The following is a 15043-nucleotide window of genomic DNA, read 5'->3' as shown; positions in this document are numbered from 1 at the left end:
GCTACAGCTGAGTGCTCGCCGGAACCTCTCCCGCGAGCCACGCTCTCTCCTTCCCCCCCACCCTTCACCGACGCGCAGCGGCCGGCCACTGCCCGCACTGCCGTCGCCCTGGGGGATGATGCAGATGATGCCGCTGACAGCTGCTCTCTGCTTGCGTCTGACAGCGAGGAGTGGTCGGGCTCTCACCGCTCCGCCCCCTCGACTCTGGAGTCTTCTCGAACCCGCGCTAGTGTTGACGCAGAGCTTCTCCGCCTCCTCACTTTAGCGGTCGAGAGAATGGGACTGGATTGGTCCCCACCTAAGGAGCCGGAGCCCAATCGCCTTGACGGGTTTTTTCTGCCTAGCCGCCGCCCTGCGCCTGCCTCTAGGTCAGCACCCTTCATGCCTGAGCTCCACGCCGAGCTCTCTAAGTCCTGGAACGCTCCGTTCTCCACCAGACTCCGCCCGCCAGTCTCCTCGGCTCTCTCCCAGGTGGACGGAGCCGCCGAGAACGGCTTTAACGGCATCCCCGCCGTTGAGGATGCTGTGGCAACGCACCTTTGCCCGCCGTCTGCTAGATGGCGCTCAAAGTCTGCCCTGCCGTCTAAAGCCTGCAGGACCACCTCAGCTCTCGCCGGCCGCGCTTTCGCCGCCTCCGGTCAGGCTGCTTCCGCCCTGCACTCAATGGCTATTCTTCAGATCCTTCAAGCCGACCTCCTCCGTGAACTGGACGAGAAGGGCTCGGATCAGTCTGCCTTAACCGATCTGCGCAGCGCTACGGATCTCGCGCTGCGCGCTACCAAGACCGCTGCTCAAGCCATCGGCAGATCCATGGCCGCGCTCACCGTCATCGACAGACACCTTTGGTTGACGCTCGCGGACATGAGTGAGTCAGAGCGCGCTGTGTTTCTGAACGCACCACTCTCGCCCACCGGCCTCTTTGGCCCTGCGGTCAGCGGAATTGTGGATCGGTTCTCTGAAGTACAGAAGGCGTCGCAGGCGATGGACCTCTTCCTGCCCCGCCGTTCGAGCTCAGCCACAGGCCGCCCTCAAACTCAGCCTCCTGTGCGCAGCTCTAACCAGCGCTCTTCCAGGCCCCCCAGCGCTTCGCAGCGACGCCAGGGCAATCGCCCCAGGTCGCGCTCGACCAGCCGTCACAGACCGCCGCCCCCACGGGGCCCGCGGCCCAAGATCGCGTTGAAGCCCGAGCCCGCGAAGTCCTCCTAGCATCCGCAAGGAGGAAAAGATGGTTGAGTCCCGCTACGGCCGGACCGCCATCAAAACGCACAGCTCTGTCAGTCCCCTATGTTCAGGCTACTGCAGCAGCACACACCGCAGCCAACGAGCCAGTATTAACACTCGCTCGCCTGCACACAAACGCCGTTTTCACGGCGACCCAGATAAATCTCAAAAAGAGTATAAGTGCTTTAAGTGTAGAAAATGTGCCCACACCCATGTGCTCACTGCTTCACACAAGTACAATCCCCATGGTAACGCGCCCAGAGCGCTCTCTCATAAAGCGGCCTCACACCGCTCGAGTACTAAATGTAGTAAATGTGCCCACACTTCCGTGCTCACAACTACTCGCTGCTCGCTCTGTCACTCAGTTACCTCAAATTGCTACGGCTCAAGCCGCAGGGGTATTAAGTGTAGAAAAAGTGCCCACTCCCGTGTGCTCACTGCCTCACACAGACCAGGTTCCCATGGCAACGCGTCCAGAGCGCTATCTCTTAAAGCGGAAACTTTCCGCTCGAGCATCAAGTGTAGGAAATGTGCCCACAGCCCTGTGCTCACACCTGCCCACTGCCCGCTCTGCCAGACAGGTTGCAAACCTCATAAAGCCCCCAAACACTGGCCGTGTCATAAGTGCAAATCCCGCGCCAGCTCACGAGCACGCGCGCCCACTTTCAGACACCATAATCCCCACGCCGCTCTCGCGCCTGGGTTATTTGACAGCAGTTCACGCTCCATCGCCCGAGATCGAGCTACTAAATTCTGCACAGTCGGCCAGCCCTGTTCTTCTGCCCTCGTGTCCGAGCATCGGCGGCGCGCGCGCCGCCCCGTCTTCTCTGATACAGGTTCCCCATCCCGCGCAACGCGGCGATCTGAACCCAGAGACCATTCGACCCCTAGCTATGCATGCAAAAGCATGGGAGGCTATTCAGGGCGCGTCAGAATGGGTGCTCAACACCATAAGACACGGTTATTCGCTCCAATTTGCTCGTCGCCCTCCGCGCTTTCTAGCGCAGACGGAAACGAAAGTGAATTTGGAAACAGCACATCTGCTTCAAGCAGAAATAACAAAGCTGCTGCGAAAAGGGGCCATAGAACAGGTGCATCCTTCCCTGAGCGAGTCAGGCTTTTACAGCCGTTACTTCCTCGTTCCCAAGAAGGACGGAGCATTAAGACCTATTTTAGATCTGAGACATCTGAACAAGGCTCTCATGAGACGGCCGTTCAGGATGATTACAACCAGACAGATCCTCGCGCAAATTCGCCCAGGAGACTGGTTTATCTCTCTCGATCTGAAAGACGCGTATTTCCAGATCCAGATAACTCCCCGTCACAGGCCATTTTTGAGATTCGCCTTCGACGGTCGAGCTTATCAATACACAGTCCTGCAGCAACTGCATAAGCCTATCGAGCGAGGCCTGAGGTGACGTCAGGCCAATGAGGTCAGGCCAATGAGGACGCTTCGCGCCCTCCCAGCCATTTCCCGCCGAGACGGGTGTGGCTAACCTCTATACACTGTAAAAAGTAATACCTAGATCTAACTTATAAAAAGTGAGGCAAGCGGCTGCATTGGATGTTTTATGTTGATTCAACTTGCAGCCTTTTTTAAGTATATTGAACACTTTAACATTACTTAATACAAATACAACAAAATCGAGTTGAGTTAACTAATAGTACTAGTATTACTCAGTTAGATAAACTTACTTTTATTGGTACAGGTAACTTATTTATGGGTTGCTACAAGTAACCTGTACTCATTTTAATTAGGTTTTATGAACTTTATTTTCTTAGTAAAATTAACTTAATCACATGTGAATAAACATTTTAATTGAGTCCTGGCTATAACCTCAGAAAATAAATCTAAATGTCTGTATCCTGCACTACAGTGATCAACTTTAAATAAACAGACTTTGTCAATAACAAATACAAATTCAATTGAAGAAGAAAAAGATGAGAAGATAGATTGAAGACAATAATTTATTCAATAAATTCAATATCAACAAGTGTCACTTTTAACAGTGACTACAAAACATCAAATAAATGTGCCCGCAGCACATGTACACTAATATAATACAAACACTGTAGAAGTTTATTTTCAACCTATTCTGAACAGTACATTGAAATATCCAAACTGCCCAATCTGCAATGTTTGGATAAAGGTAAATGTGAGCCATAACATCATCACACTAGAACTGTACTGTCAAAAATGACATGATGATGGCTTAGGATGCACAGGGTCCAATCCCACAAAAAGCCTTTGATATTTCTCAAGAATACACCAGTTTTGAGGGGTACTTGCGGTCGAGAGCATAGGTAAGTCCAAACAGGAGGCAGCATGCTTTCGACAGGTTTGGCACACCTCTGACCACGGGCTGTCCTTATATGATAATCCCAATCGTGTCGGGGTGATGGCACATCTACATTTTCAGTGGGCAACTGCCAAGCTCAGCGTGCACCTCTATTTCAGCCCGACTCTAGTGGAGACAAAAAAGAATCAAGAGTTTGGTCAGACAAATAGGAAATAAGATGAATATAGCAGACAGGTAGAAGACATAACACACAAAGTCAAAATTGTACTTTTGTTGCAAAAGGTGTTGGATACTAGACGGATACTTTGACTAGAACATGTGACCAGAGTGAAGTCTACCATGACAATGCCATAGAGTGTGGGTACTAAACTATCATGATCTACTCTAGCATGAGTGTTGTCTTTTTCTGGTTTAAAGGATGCATTACAATAAAACGAATGCAATTGTCCTTGCCTGTACCTGATTGGTCATCACATTACTGTTACACATTACATCACATTATAGTTTAAATATCTTTCAAGAGCAAATATAATCACCCCATATCATCACAATATTAATACACCCACTAAGCAAAGTTATGTCCAAAAAATTTAATTTCAACGTCTTTGTCACAAAGACGTACGTTGAAAAGACGTCCACTGAGGAGCCAGAATGAAGGTTTTTGAACGTTTATGGAACCTCTATTCAAGGTTGAAAACTAGTTCAGATGTGGACAATGTGGACATATTTTCAACATCATTTAAGGTCTCATTTGGACAATTTATTCTTATTCTAGACCAAATAAACACTCTCAGGATATATTAAATTAAAACTCACATTTATTTCAATGTGTAATTGCAAAGCAATTCACAGACATTGAAGTTTCTTTCATGATTTTTGAACAAACACGCACTGACACCTTTAGACAGCTCAGCGTCTGTAATTCACACATATTTGGATCGTGAGAGAAATCAGATTCGAACCAGGGACCTTAAGCTGCCTGCCCTAAGTAGACAGTAATGATTTCATGATTTTTGGACAAACACACACTGTGAGTTGCTTTGCAATTAGAAATTATGTTGAAATAAACACAAGTTTTAATTTAATGCATCCTGAAAGTGTTTATTTGGTCCAGAAACAATTTAAATTGTCTAAATGAGACATTAAATTACGTTAAATAGGTCCACATCTGAACTAGTTTTTAACCTTGTATAGAGGTATGGAAGCAGATTAGTCTCAAATATAATTCACGCAAAAAACATGATTCACAAATGCGTAGACAATTTCACATGCATGAAACCTAATTCACGTGCGTGAAAAAAATATATATATTCACAAAAAGCAATTCACATGCGCAAAATAAAATTATATACTCAAAAAATACATTTCACAAATGCAAAACACAATTCGTAGGTATACAACTGTGCACAAAAACCTTTGAATGTTTAAAATGTACGAGTGTATCCTTGCATTTGAATGTGCAAATCGTCATTCACGTACGAATCGCCTTAGATATGTGTGTGTGTGTTTTTGAGACTTTCCTGGCAGCATAACACTCGTAACACAGAGCAGTCGTACTCTTTAGCCAATCAGATTTAAGCTTATCAATCGACCAATCAGTATCACGTGAGGGCGGGCCTAGCTACATGTTACGTCATCAGCTTTCGACCAGTTCATGGCTGAGCAGAGGTAAGTGCAGTTAATCGTTCATTTCTGTGTTAACTTAAGTTAAAGAAGTTTGAGATCAGTTGAAGCAATACTTTAAGAACTATTAACTGATGTAAGCAAGTGCTGTTGTAATCAGATGTCCCATATCGTGTCAAAAATGAAGAAGAATGATGCTTGTTTTGTTGTATTTTAGCTGAAGGTACAGACAGCTCTCACAGCTGAGCTACAATCACGCTAATGATTGCAAAACAATCATCTGTGGTCAATACCCATCGAGATTGTTCTTTAAATAGTGAATAGACCTATTTTAATGAGCAGCCAGTGTTTTTTGCCATTTGTGTATGATGTTAAATTATTATTAACACTTGTTTCCCTGCATTTTATCAGGATTACTCACCTTTGGTGTGACATCTGGATAGCAGTCACGGACATCTTAATTCATGTTGTTTCTTTATTCTCTTTTATACTTTTTTTTTGTATTTATGTCTTAATTGGTAACACTTTATTAAAACGTTTCATTAGTTAACATGAACTAATAATGAACTGCACGTGAACAGCCTTTATTATTTTTTGTTAATGTTAACATTTACTAATACTTCATTAAAATCTTGTTAACATTAGTAAATGCACTGTGAACTAACAATGAACAGCTGTATTTTTAACTAACGTTAATAAAGATTAACAAACACAGCAACAAATGTATTGCTCATGGTTATTTAATACATGAACTAATGTTAACTAAGTTATTGTACCTTATTGTAGAGTGTTAGCAATATATTCAACATGCATTTCCTTGTTTTGTGCTGTATTGTGATCTCAAGGTTTTTAAATAAGGTTTTTTATTGTCATCTTAAGGTCTCAGGACAATATTGTGAAGCATTAATTTTACTTTGCCTAGTAAAATAGGCAAATCTGATTTTATGCTGATGAGACAAAGGTACTTATCATAGAGAGGCAATTAAGATTATGCGACTAAGATTACTCAGTAAACTCTATTCAAATACCATCACTTAATTTCCCACGTCCTCTGTCTGCACCTCTTGTACTATAAGGTTTTAGTACTTTAAATATCAGGACAAAATCTTATATGTCCTAACAGAGAGGTCTACTGATGACCGGACTGAACACAATTCATTTGTTAACTTTTCACATGATGTATTGCACTTATATTTATATACTCTAAAAGCAAAGTACACTCTGACTGGATCTCACAACTCCTGAAGAGACGTATATTTCTCTGTACTGAATATTGTGCTTCACAGTTTAGACTGTCAGTTCATGATCTTCATATGTAACAGGAACATTAATCATAATCAAGTCATTTTATATATTTTATTCCCAAAGGATTCAGAAACTTTCAAATGAATAAAACGTGTACATCAAATTGAACTATGTCTGAATCTTTTAATTCTTACAAGAACATTTAATAATGCATGCATAGCAAGGCTTTATTCCTAAAGCATGTACATATAGTCCGCAGGAGACAAATGAATACAGTAACAATGCATCACTTTCAACCTCTTGTTGAAACAACTGTCAAAATGGATGGCTTGCAACATGACTGTTTTAAAAGAATTACAGTAGAAATGGTAAGATCACAGTACTGGTTGTCTGCAACTTCATACATCATCTGTCTTGGAAATCTGAAACAATAAAACTACATAATATATGCAGATCAAAACATGTCTCCTATATATGCACGTCATTACATACATTATCATAGGTTGAATGTGTGGTGGACAGGACTTGAAAATCCATCAATACTAAAAATAAATGTTTATATTCACATGTGGACTAAACAGCAGTTAATAAACTATTGCTTCAAATGATCTCTAACTTCTGAACACAGAAATGAACGATTAACTGCACTTACCTCTGCTCAGCCATGAACTGGTCGAAAGCTGATGACGTAACATGTAGGTAGGCCCGCCCTCACGTGATACTGATTGGTCGATTGATAAGCTTAAATCTGATTGGCTAAAGAGTACGACTGCTCTGTGTTACGAGTGTTATGCTGCCAGGAAAGTCTCAAAAACACACACACACATATCTAAGGCGATTCGTACGTGAATGACGATTTGCACATTCAAATGCAAGGATACACTCGTACATTTTAAACATTCAAAGGTTTTTGTGCACAGTTGTATATCTAAGAATTGTGTTTTGCATTTGTGAAATGTATTTTATGAGTATATATAATTATATTTTGCCCATGTGAATTGCTTTTTGTGAATATATTTTTTTTTCACGCACGTGGATTTTTTTTGTGTGTACGTGAATTAGGTTTCATGCATGTGAAATTGTCTACGCATTTGTGAATCATGTTTTTTGCGTGAATTATATTTGAGACTAATCTGCCTCCATATTATGGTTCCATGAATGTCTATATTGGACTTACAGAACCTGTCAAAAAAGGCGTCATAACATTCATTCTGGCTCCTCAGTGGACGTCTCTTCAACATACGACTTTTTTGACAAAGACGTTGAAAAGACGTCTTTTGGACATAACTGTGCTCAATGGGACAGACATAAAAATAGACAAGTAGCAATACATACATGGTGGACAATGATGAGGTCTTCCTGTCTCTTCCCCATGTACTCAATCAGGCATCTCAGGACCACTTCTCTCCTTTTCTCCTCAGAGGCAGATGAATCCTGTCAAAAAGTATAATCTGATCAAATTGTAATTGAATTATTTTTATATTTTATATTGAATTGAATTATGATTATATTCTGAAGTTTTTATTACCTGGAGTGAAGCTCAAAGACCCCAGGTTACAAAAAAGCTTGGGTATCTAAAGACCAGGAAAATACATGTTAGAAATAAGGTTAAAAATCAGTTGTAAATGTAACTAATAGGTTAGGGTTTTTTTCAACCAAACATATGTCATTAATTGACTATATGCAGCATTAAAATAACATGGATCAAATCTCTAAAATCAGACAGAAGCATACATCTCTCTATAGTCTAATCTGTGCATCTGCTTTAGTAATGCAAAAGTATACTAACATAATCTCTGAGTCCTGTCAAAGACACACAACACACAAAACAAAGTGGTGTCTATAAAACACCACATCTTACTTTCCCTTATTTGCCCGGACAACTATTGCCTGAAGGCTCGAAATTGCGATGATCCCGAAATTTAATCTGTACAATATAAAAATATAACAGGGCATTTGTGCAACTAATTATTACCTACGTAACTTGTATGCGTTTATAAATGTGCAGCTATCTTAGCTTACCATGTTTGCAGGATAGCTAGCTATACAATTTTCAAACCTAACCTCAGCTCCCTAGTGGAGAGAAAGCAATTTCGTGTGACTTTACATCACCAGTCATTCGGCTAAATATGCTCAACTTACCTTGTTAATAAAAGACCCTGAAATTCAGATCCGCTGCAGCGACCGAACAGTTGAAGTGCCGAGGAAGATACTGCATCTGCCTGGAAGATCCCCGCCAGTGACAAAATGGATAATGCCAACTTATAAAATTTAAAATATTTACGTTTGATGAACACACCTGCCACATCGACAGCTGCTCAAATAAATTGTGTATTGTCAACTCACTTTTATAGCATTTGTTGTACACAACAACCACATACAAATAACTACCCAAATAAATTGCATGGGTTTTATTTAAAATATATTGTTATATAAAAACTGATATATTTTAAGTAAAGATGAAGTATTTTGATACTTTTTTGTATAAAACCAATAAAATAAAATAGATTACAAATATTTTAAATATATAAAACCTACTTTGTGGGTGTAGCACTTTTTACAGTGTATAAGGAGCTCGAGAAGGCTGATTCACTTGATTTTCATCGCCGAAGCGAACCAGAGTGAACCGTACGCACGGCAGAGAACGCAGTACTCGTTCCCTCTTCTAGAGAGAACCGAGGTTACGTTAGTAACCGAGTACGTTCTCTTACGAGAGTCCTCTCGTACTGCGTTTTTGTAAAAACGCTACGGGAACCCCTTGTAAAACGCCGTGCGTGCTGGGATAAAGACACCGATCACTGGAAGCTAACCAGGTGTACAGTGCATAATCACCAGATAGACTCACAAAGAGCCTGGGATTAAGGGAGGGGAACCTTAATTCCCTATATTGTAACGTCCGCAGACGTAAAACATGACCTCACAGAGAGAGTCTAGAGACAAGAGGGGATTCCTCTGTCCTTATATGGTTGCGTCAGCAGACGCGAATATGACATCACATAGACAGGGTGGGGGAACCTGAACTAAATGTGGGAAATGTGGGTCTTACACAGTTCTGCCCATAAGACAGTCGGCAGCGCGTTGCGCATGCGATTTCAGTGTTCTAGTTAGACAGCTGAATCGGCTATACCGATAGTAGCTTAGCCTGCAAGGCGGGAACCTCTAGGTTGTAAAACCTGATAAATGTAGACGGCGAGGCCCAGCCCGCCGCCGTACATATATCCTGTAAGGAAATCCCGCTGGACCAAGCCCACGAGGAGGCAACGCCCCTCGTGGAGTGCGCTCTAACTCCCAACGGGCACTGGAGGCCCTTGGCAGTATAAGCCAGCGCTATGGCGTCAACTATCCATCTGGATAAGCTCTGTTTCGACACAGCCATTCCCTTGGAACGTCCACTGAACGAGACAAAGAGCTGCTCAGTCTGTCTGAAGACAGCAGAGCGGGACACGTAAGCTCTTAGAGCCCTAATGGGGCAAAGAAAACTTGAGTCCCCTTCCTCACTTGATCCCGGCAGGGCAGACAGGGAGATAACCTGAGCCCGAAATGGTGTGTTGAGGGACTTTGGCACATAGCCATGCTTAGGTTTGAGTATGACCTTAGAGTCGTTAGGTCCAAACTCTAAGCACGCTGGGCTCACAGAGAGCGCGTGCAGGTCGCCTATGCGCTTCACCGAAGCGAGAGCCATCAAGAACACTGTTTTGAAAGACAAATGTTTGAGGCTAATAGATTGGATAGGCTCGAAAGGGGCACCTTTCATGGCCGCCAAAACCGTAGAAAGGTCCCACATAGGGACTGAAGGAGGTCTGGGAGGATTTAGCCTCCTAGCTCCCCTGAGGAAGCGGATGACTAAATCGTTCCTTCCTAGAGACTGCCCCAGCGTTGTTCCAGAAAACGCTGTAATAGCCGCCACATAAACTTTGAGCGTGGAAGGGGATCTGCCCTTATCCAACAGCTCCTGTAGGAAGGAGAGAACCTCCGTCACCTCACAATCGAGAGGTGATAGGCTCCGAGCTGTACACCAGCCGGAGAAAACCGACCACTTCGAGGCATAAAGCCGCCGAGTTGACGGCGCCCTGGCCTGAGTGATGGTATTTATCACTCCCTCTGCGAGGTCAACGGATAACCGTTGAGCGCCCACACGTGAAGGGACCACAGTTCCGGGTGTGGGTGCCAAATTGAGCCCCTGGCCTGCGAGAGGAGATCTCTCCTCAATGGCACTGGCCATGGAGCGATGTCTGCTAGCTGCATCAGGACTGGGAACCATGCTTGGTTCTTCCAGAACGGTGCTACAAGCAGCACTGAGCATTTCGTTTCCTTGACCCGCTCTAACACCTGTGGCAGGAGGGAGACGGGGGGAAAGGCATTAAGTGGGCAGCGCGGCCACATGTGGGACAGCGCGCTGTCGTTCTTGGAAAAGAACACGGGGCAATGAGCGTTTTCGCGGGACGCGAATAGGTCCACCTCCGCTCTGCCGAATCTTTCCCACAACAGCAGGACTGTTTGCGGGTGTAGAGACCATTCGCCCAGGGGAATGTTGTTCCTGGACAGCCTGTCTGGGCCCACATTCTGGAGCCCAGGCACATGCACTGCTCTCAGCGAGCGCAAATTATGCTGAGCCCATATTAGGAGGCGTTTCGCCAGCCTGTACAGGGATGTGGATCTCAGACCGCCCTGGCGATTTATATAGGACACCACAGCCGTGTTGTCCGAACGGCGACACAGACGAGCGCGTTCGCGCAGAGTAGGGCGCATTCCAAGCCTTCGCCACTTCTTCATGAAGCTCAGGAAGAAAGGGGGCGGGCTTAGATTCCGGAGAAGTGCGCTCACCAGGGAGGAAGCTACCATCCAGCCGGGTACGAGAGGGGAGTTCCGGTGCAGACCACTCGAGGCCGAGGCTCGCCGCGGCCAGCGCGAGTACTCGCATGAGCTCCTTCTCGATGTTGGCTCTCGTAGTGGGCTTGCGGGCAGGAGGCGCGAGGTCCTCAGAGCTCGCCCAGTCCTCGCTGCCTGAAGCTAGCAGAGAGCAGGAATCCTTCTCCCCCGACGCGGCCTCGGAAACGACTTCCTCTGATGAAGCGGCGGCAGACTGCGGGCGCTGAGCATCAGGAAGAGGTACAGGAGAAGCCGGTGAAGCAGGCGGGCGAACCGGCGAGCTTGGTCGGGCTGGAGCGGGTTCCGGGACCCGCTGCGAGCGGCGCTTCTTGCGGCGCGGCAGCGCGGCGGGGAATGCAGACTCTGAGAAGGATGCCAGGCGAGTCCGCAGAGTCACCATCGGCAAAAGCTCGCAGTGAGGGCAGCCGCCGCCAGCGAGCGCGAGCGCTGCATGGTCCTCTCCCAAACAGGAAACACAGATGACGTGGCGGTCTCCCTGGGAGAGTGGGGCTCGGCACGAGCCACACGAAGGCATCTTTAAAAAGACGCAGCTCTTTTAGGGGGTGAGTGTCGCGGGGCGAACACACACACACACACACACACACACAAGAACAGAGTAATGAAAGGATATAGCGCCGGAAAGCGCAGCAGGTACGGCTGTAGAAGGCGGCGTTGCCGGCAGCTTCGAGTGGCTCGTCCCGCTGAAGTGCTTGCCTCAAACGACGCTTGCTTCCTCGTGATCCAGCGATGTGAGAGCTTCGCTGAAGAGATGAAAAATCAAGTGAATCAGCCTTCTCGAGCTCCTTATATAGAGGTTAGCCACACCCGTCTCGGCGGGAAATGGCTGGGAGGGCGCGAAGCGTCCTCATTGGCCTGACGTCACCTCAGGCCTCGCTCGATAGGCTTATGCAGTTGCTGCAGAGCAGCCAATGAGCGAGCAAGCCGTCTCGCCATAGCTAAGCACTGCCGCAACGCGCTTTACATGTATGAAAATTAAGGATAATTTTTTGCTTCAGTATTTCGTGAAAAGAGACTTTTCCCGTAGCGTTTTTACAAGTTCAAGTTCAAATGGTTTTATTGTCGTTCATTCATATACAATTACAGTATACTACAAAACGAGATGACGTTTCTCCAGGACCTAAGTGCTACATTAAGAAAACAATAAAAACAATCACAAATCACAATAAGCTACACAGACTAGATAAAAATTGCACATAAAAACGTGCAATATAATAATTTACTAAAAGACAAGACAAAAGGCACAATAAAAAGACAAAGCAGCGCCGAACAGTTTATGGTAGTGCCAAGGTGTTGTTGTGCTTACTAAAGTGTAAAATGTAAACATACCACTCTCTGAATTAAAAATAATAGACAAAGTTCTCTTAAGTGCAATTCCGGGCATGTGCAAAAAGTTCAATACCACATAGTAAACACACAGAATGTGTGTTTATTTTATCAGTTCTTGGGTATTTAAAAGTCTAACTGCTTCAGGGTAGAAGCTGTTACCCAGTCTGGTAGTGCGGGCCCGAATGCTCCGGTACCTTCTGCCAGATGGCAAGAGATTGAAGAAACTATATGAGGGGTGAGTGGGGTCTCCCACAATGCTGGTTGCTCTGCGGATGCAGCGTTGTGTGTAAATATCTTTGATAGATGGAAGAGAGACCCCGATGATTTTTTCAGCTGTTCTAACTATCCTCTGTAGGGACTTTTGATCCGCAATGGTGCAAGTCCCAAACCAGGCAGTGATACAGCCACTCAGGATACTCTCAATAGTCCCTCTATAGAAAGTTGTTAGTATGGGCGGTGGGAGGTGTGCTTTTCTCAGTCTTCGCAGAAAGTAGAGACGTTGTTGAGCTTTCTTGGTAATTGAGCTGGTGTTAGTGGACCAGGTTAGATTCTCCGTTAAGTGAACACCAAGGAATTTGATACCTCTGACAATCTCCACAGGGGAGCCATCGATGTTCAGTGGGGAGTGGTCACTCTGTACTTTCCTAAAGTCAACAACCATCTCCTTAGTTTTGTCCACATTCAGCGACAGGTTGTTGACTCTACACCAGTCCGTTAAACGCTGCACCTCCTCTCTGTACGCTGACTCGTCGTTCTGGCTGATGAGACCCACCACGGTCGTATCATCAGCGAACTTGATAAGATGGTTCGAGCTGTGCTTTGCTGCACAGTCATGAGTCAGCAAAGTGAACAACAGTGGGCTGAGTACACAGCCCTGTGGGGCCCCAGTGCTCAGTATGGTGGTGGTGGAGATGTTGTTCCCAATCCGGACTGACTGAGGTCTCCCAGTCAGGAAATCAAGGATCCAGTTACAGAGGGAGGTATCCAGGCCCAGTACTTTCAGCTTCCCGATCAAATGCTGAGGAATGATTGTATTAAATGCTGAACTATAATCAACGAACAGCAATCGGACATATGAGTCCTTTTTTTCTAAGTGAGTGAGGGCCAGATGAAGAGTGGTGGCGATGGCGTCATCGGTTGAGCGGTTAGGACGATACGCAAACTGCAGTGGGTCTAGTGTGGCGGGCAGCTGGATCTTAATGTGGCCCATGACGAGCCTCTCGAAGCACTTCATAATACATGATGTGAGTGCAACGGGACGGTAGTCGTTGAGGCAAGACACTGAAGACTTCTTAGCTATGGGGACGATGGTGGTTGCCTTGAAGCATGTTGGAACGACGGCGCTGCTCAGAGAGATATTAAAGATGTCGGTAAGAACATCCGCCAACTGGTCTGCACATCCTCTGAGCACCCTGCCCGGAATATTATCTGGTCCCGCAGCCTTCCGCGGGTTGACTCTGTATAAGGTTTTCCTCACATCGACCGAGTTGAGACAGAGCACCTGATCATTTGGAGCAAGGGTGGTCTTCCTCGCCACCACGTCGTTCTGTGCCTCAAACCGAGCATAGAAGTTATTCAGCGCATCTGGGAGGGAAATATCCCTGTCACAGGCAACTGATGGTGTCTTGTAGTTGGTCACGGCCTGGATTCCCTGCCACATACGCCGCGTGTCGCCGCTGTCCTGGAAATGAGTTAGGATTCTCCGACCGTGCATGCGCTTTGCCTCTCTGATGGCCCGGAACAGTTTGGCCCTTGCAGTACTAAGGGCCGCTTTATCACCTACTCTGAAAGCGGAGTCACGTGTATTAAGCAGGGAATGCACCTCCGCAGTCATCCACGGCTTCTGGTTAGAGCGTGTGGTGATGGTCTTGGAGAAGGTAACATCATCAATGCACTTACTAATGTAGCTGGTCACTGATAATGTATATTCTTCTAAGTTGGTAGAGTTGTCATATGTTGCAGCTTCTTTAAAAATATGCCAGTCAGTATACTCAAAACAGTCCTGAAGAGCATAGATGGCTCCTGCTGGCCAAATTTTCACCTGTTTTTGAAGTGGTTTTGTGCGCCTGACGATCGGCCTGTATGCTGGAATAAGAAAAACAGAGATGTGGTCTGAATAGCCGAGTTGGGGGTGGGGCTCTGCCCGGTACGCGCCTGGGATGTTTGTGTAAACAAGATCAAGCATGTTCGCCCCTCTCGTTGCAAAGTCCACATACTGATGGAATTTAGGAAGCACTGACTTGAGATTCGCATGATTGAAATCTCCAGCGACAATAAACAATCCATCAGGGTAAGCATTCTGCAATTCGCTAATAGCCCCATAAAGTTCACCGAGCGCTTCCTTGGCATTTGCACTTGGGGGAATGTAAACACCGATTACTATAACAGAGGTAAATTCCCGTGGTAAATAAAAAGGTCGACTCCTAACAGTCACAATC

The 15043-nt window shown here is 45.7% G+C and overlaps 1 long non-coding RNA gene across 1 annotated transcript; it reads right to left on the bottom strand.

Moving 5' to 3' along the window:
- Window positions 1-3052: 3052 nt before the first annotated feature.
- On the bottom strand, window positions 3053-8509 carry LOC311277114. The gene is made up of 3 exons (XR_014625165.1): window positions 7918-8509; window positions 7725-7823; window positions 3053-3686 (listed from the first exon to the last, which is right to left on the bottom strand). It is a non-coding gene; the product is annotated as an uncharacterized lncRNA (long non-coding RNA).
- Between the last annotated feature and the right edge of the window lie 6534 nt (window positions 8510-15043).

This window comes from Rutilus rutilus (genome assembly GCF_951802725.1).
Source record: "Rutilus rutilus genome assembly, chromosome: 1".
NCBI lineage: Eukaryota > Metazoa > Chordata > Actinopteri > Cypriniformes > Leuciscidae > Rutilus > Rutilus rutilus.
This window is presented reverse-complemented; position numbering and strand designations above follow the sequence as displayed.